The sequence below is a fragment of the Syngnathoides biaculeatus genome, chromosome 4 (assembly GCF_019802595.1).
Source record: "Syngnathoides biaculeatus isolate LvHL_M chromosome 4, ASM1980259v1, whole genome shotgun sequence".
Taxonomy (NCBI): domain Eukaryota; kingdom Metazoa; phylum Chordata; class Actinopteri; order Syngnathiformes; family Syngnathidae; genus Syngnathoides; species Syngnathoides biaculeatus.
The window spans coordinates 12,225,451-12,235,785 of NC_084643.1; the positions used below are offsets into that span (position 1 = coordinate 12,225,451).

Here is a 10,335-nt window from a genome sequence, read left to right on the forward strand (position 1 = left end):
TTCTTGCCAATTTTATGCATGTTTTCTATAGAACTCTCCACCACACAACATTACAGGCCTTTGGAACCAACGAAAAGCTTAGTTTTGGAATATTATGTCGGAAAAGCTTTAGTTTTGGAAATATTCACGTTTGTAACTTTTTCACTGCCAAAAACAGCGTTTCAGAGCATGGTGGCACAGTTTCCTCAACTTGGCTATAAAATCAAATAGGATGCTTTTCTTGCAAATTTTATGCATGTTTTCTATAGAACTCTCCACCACACAACATTACAGGCCTTTGGAACCAACAGAAAAGCTTTAGTTTTGGAAATATTCATGTTTGTAACTTTTTTACAGCCAAAAACAGCGTTTCAGAGTATGATGGCACAGTTTCCTCAACTTGGCTATAAAATCAAATGGGATGCATTTCTGGCCAATTTTATGCATGTTTGCTATAGAACTCTCCACCACACAACATTACAGGCCTTTGGAACCAACAGAAAAGCTTTAGTTTTGGAAATATTCACGTTTGTAACTTTTTCACTGCCAAAAACAGCGTTTCAGAGCATGATGGCACAGTTTCCTCAACTTGGCTATAAAATCAAATAGGATGCTTTTCTTGCCAATTTTATGCATGTTTGCTATAGAACTCTCCACCACACAACATTACAGGCCTATAGGAAACATGCATAAATATATATAGAACCCATCCTCTGAAAGGCTGTTTCTAGTTCTATAGAAAACATGCATAAAATTGGCAAGAAAAGCATCCCATTTGATTTTATAGCCAAGTTGAGGAAGCTGTGCCACCATGCTCTGAAACGCTGTTTTTGGCTGTAAAAAAGTTACAAACATCAATATTTCCAAAACTAAAGTTTTTCCGTTTGTTCCAAAGGCCTGTAATGTTGTGTGGTGGAGAGTTCTATAGAAACATGGCATAAAATTGGCAGAAAATCATCCTATTTGATGTATAGCCACGTTAGGAAAGCTGTGCCATCATGCTCTGAAACGCGGTTTTTGCTATAAAAAGTTACATACATGAAACGTGCATAAAATGGCAAGAAACATCAAGGAAAGCATCCTATTTGATTTTATAGCCAAGTTGAGGAAACTGTGCCATCATGCTCTGAAACGCTGTTTTTGGCAGTAAAAAAGTTACAAACTTGAATATTTCCAAAACTAAAGCTTTTCTGTTGGTTCAAAAGGCCTGTATGTTGTGTGGTGGAGAGTTCTATAGAAAACATGCATAAAATTGGCAAGAAAAGCATCCTATTTGATTTTATAGCCAAGTTGAGGAAACTGTGCCATCATGCTCTGAAACGCTGTTTTTGGCAGTAAAAAAGTTACAAACATGAATATTTCCAAAACTAAAGCTTTTCCGTTGGTTCCAAAGGCCTGTAATGTTGTGTGGTGGAGAGTTCTATAGAAAACATGCATATAATTGGCAAGAAAAGCATCCTATTTGATTTTATAGCCAAGTTGAGGAAGCTGTGCCATCATGCTCTGAAACGCTGTTTTTGGCAGTAAAAAAGTTACAAACGTGAATATTTCCAAAACTAAAGCTTTTCCGTTGGTTCCAAAGGCCTGTAATGTTGTGTGGTGGAGAGTTCTATAGAAAACATGCACAAATTGGCAAGAAAAGCATCCTATTTAATTTTATAGCCAAGTTGAGGAAACTGTGCCATCATGCTCTGAAACGCTGTTTTTGGCAGTGTGAAAAAGTTACAAACGTGAATATTTCCAAAACTAAAGCTTTTGCCGTTTGGTTCCAAAGGCCTGTAATGTTGTGTGGTGGAGAGTTCTATAGAAAACATGCATAAAATTGGCAAGAAAAGCATCCTATTTGATTTTATAGCCAAGTTGAGGAAGCTGTGCCATCATGCTCTGAAACGCTGTTTTTGGCAGTAAAAAAGTTACAAACGTGAATATTTCCAAAACTAAAGCTTTTCGTTGGTTCCAAAGGCCTGTAATGTTGTGTGGTGGAGAGTTCTATAGAAAACATGCATAAAATTGGCAAGAAAAGCATCCTATTTGATTTTATAGCCAAGTTGAGGAAACTGTGCCATCATGCTCTGAAACGCTGTTTTTGGCTGTAAAAAAGTTACAAACGTGAATATTTCCAAAACTAAAGCTTTTCTGTTGGTTCCAAAGGCCTGTAATGTTGTGTGGTGGAGAGTTCTATAGAAAACATGCATATAATTGGCAAGAAAAGCATCCTATTTGATTTTATAGCCAAGTTGAGGAAGCTGTGCCATCATGCTCTGAAACGCTGTTTTTGGCAGTAAAAAAGTTACAAACGTGAATATTTCCAAAACTAAAGCTTTTCCGTTGGTTCAAAAGGCCTGTAATGTTGTGTGGTGGAGAGTTCTATAGAAAACATGCATAAAATTGTCAAGAAAAGCATCCTATTTGATTTTATAGCCAAGTTGAGGAAACTGTGCCATCATGCTCTGAAACGCTGTTTTTGGCAGTGAAAAAGTTACAAACGTGAATATTTCCAAAAGTAAAGTTTTCCGTTGGTTTCAAAGGCCTGTAATGTTGTGTGGTCGAGAGTTCTATAGAAAACATGCATAAAATTTGCAAGAAAAGCATCCCATTTGATTTCATAGCCAAGTTGAGGAAACTGTGCCATCATTATCTGAAACGCTGTTTTTGGCAGTGAAAGTTACAAACATGAATATTTCCAAAACTAAAGCTTTTCCGTTGGTTCCAAAGGCCTGTAATGTTGTGTGGTGGAGAGTTCTATAGAAAACATGCATACAATTGGCAAGAAAAGCATCCTATTTGATTTTATAGCCAAGTTGAGGAAACTGTGCCATCATGCTCTGAAACGCTGTTTTTGGCAGTGAAAAAGTTACAAACGTGAATATTTCCAAAACTAAAGCTTTTCCGTTGGTTCCAAAGGCCTGTAATGTTGTGTGGTGGAGAGTTCTATAGAAAACATGCATAAAATTGGCAAGAAAAGCATCCTATTTGATTTTATAGCCAAGTTGAGGAACTGTGCCATCATGCTCTGAAACGCTGTTTTTGGCAGTAAAAAAGTGACAAACGTGAATATTTCCAAAACTAAAGCTTTTCCGTTGGTTCCAAAGGCCTGTAATGTTGTGTGGTGGAGAGTTCTATAGAAAACATGCATAAAATTGGCAAGAAAAGCATCCTATTTGATTTTATAGCCAAGTTGAGGAAACTGTGCCATCATGCTCTGAAACGCTGGTTTTGGCAGTAAAAAAGTTACAAACGTGAATATTTCCAAAACTAAAGCTTTTCTGTTGAATCCAAAGGCCTGTAATGTTGTGTGGTGGAGAGTTCTATAGAAAACATGCATAAAATTGGCAAGAAAAGCATTCTATTTGATTTTATAGCCAAGTTGAGGAAACTGTGCCATCATGCTCTGAAACGCTGTTTTTGGCAGTAAAAAAGTTACAAACGTGAATATTTCCAAACTAAAGCTTCTCCGTTGGTTCCAAAGGCCTGTAATGTTGTGTGGTGGAGAGTTCTATAGAAAACATGCATAAAATTGTCAAGAAAAGCATTCTATTTGATTTTATAGCCAAGTTGAGGAAACTGTGCCACCTTGCACCAAACGCTGTTTTTGGCTGTAAAAAAGTTACAAACATGAATATTTCCAAAACTAAAGCTTTTCTGTTGGTTCCAAAGGCCTGTAATGTTGTGTGGTGGAGAGTTCTATAGAAAACATGCATAAAATTGGCAAGAAAAGCATCCTATTTGATTTTATAGCCAAGTTGAGGAAACTGTGCCATCATGCTCTGAAACGCTGTTTTTGGCTGTAAAAAAGTTACAAACATCAATATTTCCAAAACTAAAGCTTTTCTATTGGTTCCAAAGGCCTGTAATGTTGTGTGGTGGAGAGTTCTATAGAAAACATGCATAAAATTGGCAAGAAAAGCATCCTATTTGATTTTACAGCCAAGTTGAGGAAGCTGTGCCACCATGCTCTCAAACGCTGTTTTTGGCTGTAAAAAAGTTACAAACATGAATATTTCCAAAACTAAAGCTTTTCTGTTGGTTCCATAGGCCTGTAATGTTGTGTGGTGGAGAGTTCTATAGAAAACATGCATAAAATTGGCAAGAAAAGCATCCACATTGATTTTATAGCCAAGTTGAGGAAACTGTGCCATCATGCTCTGAAACGCTGTTTTTGGCTGTAAAAAAGTTACATGAATATTTCCAAAACTAAAGCTTTTCTGTTGGTTCCAAAGGCCTGTAATGTTGTGTGGTGGAGAGTTCTATAGAAACGTGCAATAAAATTGGCCAGAAAATCATCCTATTTGATGTATAGCCACGTTTAGGAAACTGTGCCATCATGCTCTGAAACGCGGTTTTTGCTATAAAAAAGTTACATACATGAAACGTGCATAAAATTGGCAAGGAAAGCATCCTATTTGATTTTATAGCCAAGTTGAGGAAACTGTGCCATCATGCTCTGAAACGCTGTTTTTGGCCATAAAAAAGTTACAAACAATATTTCCAAAACTAAAGATTTTCTGCTGGTTCCAAAGAACTTTAATGTTGTGTGGTGGAGAGTTCTATTGGAAACATGCATAAAATTGGCAAGAAAAGCATCCCATTTGATTTTATAGCCAAGTTGAGGAAACTGTGTCATCATGCTCTGAAACGCTGTTTTTGGCTGTAAAAAGGTTACAAACATGAATATTTCCAAAACTAAAACTTTTCTGTTGGTTCCAAAGGCCTGTAATGTTGTGTGGTGGAGAGTTCTATAGGAAACGTGGATAAAATTGGCAAGAAAAGCATCCCATTTGATTTTATAGCCAAGTTGACGAAACTGTGCCATCATGCTCTGAAACGCTGTTTTTGGCTGTAAAAATGTTACAAACATGAATATTTCCAAAACTAAAGCTTTTCTGTTGATTCCAAAGGCCTGTAAATGTTGTGTGGTGATGAGTTATATAGGAAACATGCATAAAATTGGCAAGAAAAGCATCCTTTTTGATGTTATAGCCAAGTTGAGGAAACTGTGCTCTGAAACGCTGTTTTTGGCTGTAAATAAAGTTACAAACATGAATATCCTCCACCAGGTGAACCCGCAGCACTTGTCGTTGAGCCACCGGGAGACCGCACCAGGTGAGCTGCATGCGCCCAACCCGTCGCAACACCTTTGGCGAGCAAAACGCGCGCACACGGGCCTACCTTCCGACGTGCTCCCAATTTTACCTTGGCAAAGTCTACCAAGGGTTTCGCCTCCATTGAAATTAATGGGAAGAACCAAACTGAAATGGCTCCCCTGTTTTACAATCAACGCCAAAACCCCGAAACACCATGAATAGAAGATTGCAGGAAAACATTGCAAAAGTACCGTACCTCCTAACTGCTGATGAAAAAGAATAACAAAAATCTATGGGAATACCAGAACAAGCACCCTTTTAATAGCTTTTAATCAGAGATTCCTTGTATGTTTTCTCTTTTAAAATCGTTCCCTTTTAGTATTTCAACGATAAGGGTTAGGAGTGTTGTATACGTTCCTCAAACTTTCAAGTACAATGTGTTTTAAAAAAACTGTTAACTTTGCATTTCAAATCACCAGGGTGGAGGATTCATCTTTTTTATTCTTTCTTCTTCTTTTTTTTTTAAAGCTTTAGGAAAAGCCCCAGAGTCACGGAAGGAAGCTCGGGATTTTTTTTTTTTTTTTTTCTTAACACATCACAAAAGTTTCTTTTTTACTCACACAAAGCACGAATGCGCTTCACCGTTGGCTCCAAATGTCCGTCGGAGCGTCAGCCGCCGGAGCCATGTCTAAACAGGGTGATGATGCCTGCAAGGCCGGTCTCTTCACTTAAAGGACAAACAGCCGATTTAGCAAGCGACAAGGCGGAAGCCAGAGTGAAAGCAAAAGATACTTGTACACGTTACGGAGGCTGGACGCTGTTTATTTTTGCAAAAGAAAATTTGTTCAAATTCCAGGGATAGCCGGACTGCCAAAGGTAAAAGGGCTGAAGGCGCCACCATCTGGCTCAGCAAAGCAGGAGGGAGTAATGCTGTTTGTCTGTTGAGGGGGTGTTGTTTTTTCCTCTTTATTACACTGACAGAAATGAGAAATCACTCACTGGTGGTAGCGTAGCCACCCCCGCCGCCCCACCACACGTAAACATCCTGTTTCTCGGTTTGTGTGCTCGCACGCGCTCAGGCTCCACCTCCCCGACGCTGCAGGCGAGACGGGCCCGTGGTGCACCACCTGACGTAGTTCTTCCTCTCTCGTCCTGCTCGGAATCCTTCGCACAGTCGCCATCTGGTGGGTCTGCAGAGGTACTACCAGCCCCGAAGCATCGCTTTTTCACCGCAGGCGCGAGTGTAGATAAACCCCACAGTAGGTCCGAGACGGGGCAAGGAAATCCCGGCATACCGTAGGAAGCACTCCTACGATATATACAATATTTTACACAATGTACAAATGATGTTTAAAACCCTGGTTGTCTAAATAACTCCTGTGTTGTCATTTTGCCGCGCAAACACGTATGAGTATCAGAGGGTCCATTCGACCCCCGAAAGAAAACTTATCCAATAACTATTAGGGCCATCGCCCTCTGTGGAAAAAAAAGAAATCTTATTCACTATATTTCCTGTTACTATATACATTGATTGCAACTCGGTCCTCATTGTTTAACACATCACATGGTTCTATACATAACATATCAGGTGTCATTGTCCCTGTCAATATATCATTATGGTCCCCGGAAAAGGAAACTTATAACTATAGTTATAACTATAACTCCTATAACTCCAAATAGTGTAATACGACCCCTAATCAAGTACTGGTTTGGAGTTAGGTTAGTACAAGGTGTGCGTTGATGCGTACTAACTTGGTTTAGGTTCATGGTAGGGTTTTGAGGGCCTCCAGTGCTTGGGGCGTCTCCTCCTTTTCACCGACCGACTTGTGTTTAGCACCTACGGCCCTGTCCGTCTCCCGCCCGGCCTTTCCCGGCCCCGATTAGTGGGGCGTCTGCCTGTGCGAGTTCAGACCCCACGGTTCTATCGTCCCCAGTCTCCGATCCACTTTTTTTCTGTCAATTTTCTCCAAACGTCAGTCCACGTCATGTTCTTTTGCAGTCCCGTAAACGTCAGTAGGTCCCACCCATGTATCATGAAGTGTTTGGGTTGTGTGTGTTGAGTACCTGTACAAAGCGTTCGAATTCGTCCCGGCTCCTCATCCAGAGTCCCCGAATGTCGTCTAGGTACCTGTGGTAGCCCGAAGGTCTGCCGAGGCACTTGGTCAGTACAGTCTCCTATCTGTAAGGAATTGTTCGTTTAATACGACATCATTTTTAGTCAAAATTCATCATGAGGAGTTTCAATAACTCCTCATCCGGCCTCCTCGAGTCCGGTTGCCTTCGGAAGATCCTCCTTACGCACTGGAGGCCCTCGTCCATGGGGATATCGGTGTGTAAATTATATAATAATTTTGTATGCCCAATTTGAGTAAGGATCGCCGGTCTTTGAACGCGCCCAGCGCTGGGACGAAGGTGAGTCCCTTGCTGAGGACCTCCAGCTGGGGCTCTGTCAGCTCGAGCTTGTCAGCAAGGACAACGACCTCCTGCTGTCACTGGGGGCCGCTGTTCGCGTGCTGGAGACGCGGAGTGGCGTAGCGCCGGAAGTCGACCAGCGGCACTGGCTGGTTAGGTTTGTTGAATTGAGCCCCCACCCCCTCGGGGGTCCCGAGGATGTGCGCCCCAGTACCCCCGACGAGAGCATAGTGCACGGGCCTGCAGACATCGACCCCCCTGCACCACGCCATCACGCCCCCAGAAGCCTCGTGTAGGCCTGTGGCGCCTCCTGTACCGGGCGTCCGCCCAGTCCTCGTCATCCTCCCAATACCACCCTATCTTCCCGTTTTCCTCGTGTTCGGCAAGCGGCGGAATGTCTTTTTATAATTTTTTATAAAGGCACCTGTTGTGCCTATTATAGAAAGTCTATTCTGTACAATCCAGGTATCCTAATAAAGTGTCCAACAACGTTTCTTGTCTTCATGAACAACCATCGTTTTATATATACACACTTGTTTCATAAATTTATACAAACATTACATCAGGTTTCTAACAGTGAAATCAGTCTGTGTATGTTAGCCAACACGTTCTATGTGTGCTATACGTCGACGTTAAGGCTTAGCCTCTATCAATACAAAGCACACTGCTAACTTTCTAAACATCGATATTGCTAATCATGTTAAACACAATTCAGTGCGGGTGGCCGGATTCCGGTCCACCGACTTACATGCACTCGGTGCCTGCTCCTAATGCGGAGGTCCTTTTTGTATCCGAGGCCCAAAAACCCTTTGCAGCAGAGAAGTACCTCCTCGCAGGCACATTGTTCCGGACGTGTCCTCCAGAAAGGAAGCCCTGACCCCTTTGACGGAGTTCTTCCTGTCTCATCCTGCTCGGCATCCTTCCAACAGTCGCCATCTGGTGGGACTGCAGAGGTACTGCCAGCCCCGAAGCATCGCTTTTTCACCGCAGGCGCGAGTGAAGACAAACACCACAGTAGGTTCGAGACGGGGCAAGGAACTCACGGCATCCCGTAAGATGCACTCCTACGATATATTACAATATTTTAAACAATGTACAAATGATGTTTAAAACCCTGGCTGTCTAAATAACTCCTGTGTTGTCGTTTTGCCGCACAAACACGTATGAGTATCAGGGGTATATATATATATATATATATATATATATATATATATATATATATATAATATACACACACACACACACACACACACACATAACCAAGAAAACATACATGTACACATGTACACATAAACCCTTTTATACACATATATGTAATTTAGTCTGTCTCCCTGGCCTCAAGGTCTGTGATTCACTGGGCCCCAGGAGATGTCTCCGCTCAGGCCTGTAAGACAAAGAAGACGTGAGATTTCGCTTTCCCCCTCCCCCCGTGCGCGCGGAGGGGCGATTTCGGGTTAGGGCTGGAATGGTTTGTGTGTGTCTGTGTGTGCCTGCGGACATCGACCTCCTTGCGCCACACCATCGCGCCCCCAGAAGCCTCGTGTAGGCCTCCGGCGCCTCCTGTACCGGGCGTCCACCCAGTCCTCGTCATCCTCCCAATACCGCCCCATCTTCCCGTTTTCCTCGTGTTCGGCAAGCGGCGGAATGTCTTTTTATAATTTTTATAAAGGCACCTGTTGTGCCTATTATACAAAGTCTATTCTGTACAATCCAGGTGTCCTAATAAAGTGTCCAACAATGTTTCTTGTCTTCATGAACAACCATCGTTTTATATATTGTTGGAAATTTTATATTTCTAAATCATCATAAACTTAAGTTAGTAATTTGACTCCAATTTGTGACCTTACCCAACTGCCACTCATCCAACAATATGCGCGCTTGTTCTGCAATAGAAAGGTATCAGGAAGCCGGCATTTTCACACACGAGTGGATTTATTCCTTCAACACACACCTGGGTCTCGGGTCCCTCTCATTACAACCCTGTACGTCTCTGTTCCCTCAGCCGACGTACTCTACATCCGAGTTTCCCAGAACAATTTTCAAGTACAATCTACTGATTCACTATTGGTTCTGTGTCTCCTGCAGGTATCCTTGGCGCTATCTCATTGGTCTCCTTTGGTCCGCCGGATGTTGGCCCGACTCCTCCCCTGCAGACTCGCGTGCTGGCTCCTCCTGGTGGTGGTTTCCTGACAGTAGTTTTTCCACCAACTGCCTCTGAGTCCTGTCGTCTCCGCATCCTCCTTGCAGTTAGCACCGTCTGTTCTAAAACATTCCATTCTTGCACCACATACCGGTACATACTGTTTCGTTCCACCAGTCACACGCTCAGCACTTTACAGTCTCAACATCTAAGTAGCAACATCTAATGAACTACTTTAAGCTCAAACTCTTATATTCCTTTATTATACACACTTGTTTCATTAATTTATCCAAACATTACATCAGGTTTCTAACAGTGAAATCAGTCTGTGTATGTTAACCAACGTGTTCTATGTGTGCTATACGTTGACGTTTAGGCGATATGCTTAGCCTCTATCATTACGGAAGATCACTGCTAACTTTCTAAAAATCGATATTGCTAACCATGTTAAACACAAATCAGGGCGGGTGGCCGGATTCCGGTCCACCGACTTACATGCACGCGGTGGCTGCTCCTAACGCGGAGTTCCTTTTTGTATCCGAGACCCAAAAACCCTTTGCAGCAGAGAAGTACCTCCTCGCAGGCGCATTGTTCCGGACGGGTCCTCCAGAAAGGAAGCCCTGACCCCTCCTGATGGAGTTCTTCCTCTCTCGTCCTGCTCGGCATCCTTCCCACAGTCGCCATCTGGGGTCTGCAGAGGTACTGCCAGCCCCGAAGCAT

General features: G+C 42.5%; 1 long non-coding RNA gene across 1 annotated transcript; it reads right to left on the bottom strand.

The window, feature by feature from the left end:
• Positions 1–5,552: 5,552 nt before the first annotated feature.
• Positions 5,553–8,518, bottom strand: LOC133499531 (uncharacterized). The gene is made up of 3 exons (XR_009794683.1): positions 8,224–8,518; positions 7,128–7,242; positions 5,553–6,372 (listed from the first exon to the last, which is right to left on the bottom strand). It is a non-coding gene; the product is annotated as an uncharacterized LOC133499531 (long non-coding RNA).
• Positions 8,519–10,335: the final 1,817 nt, after the last annotated feature.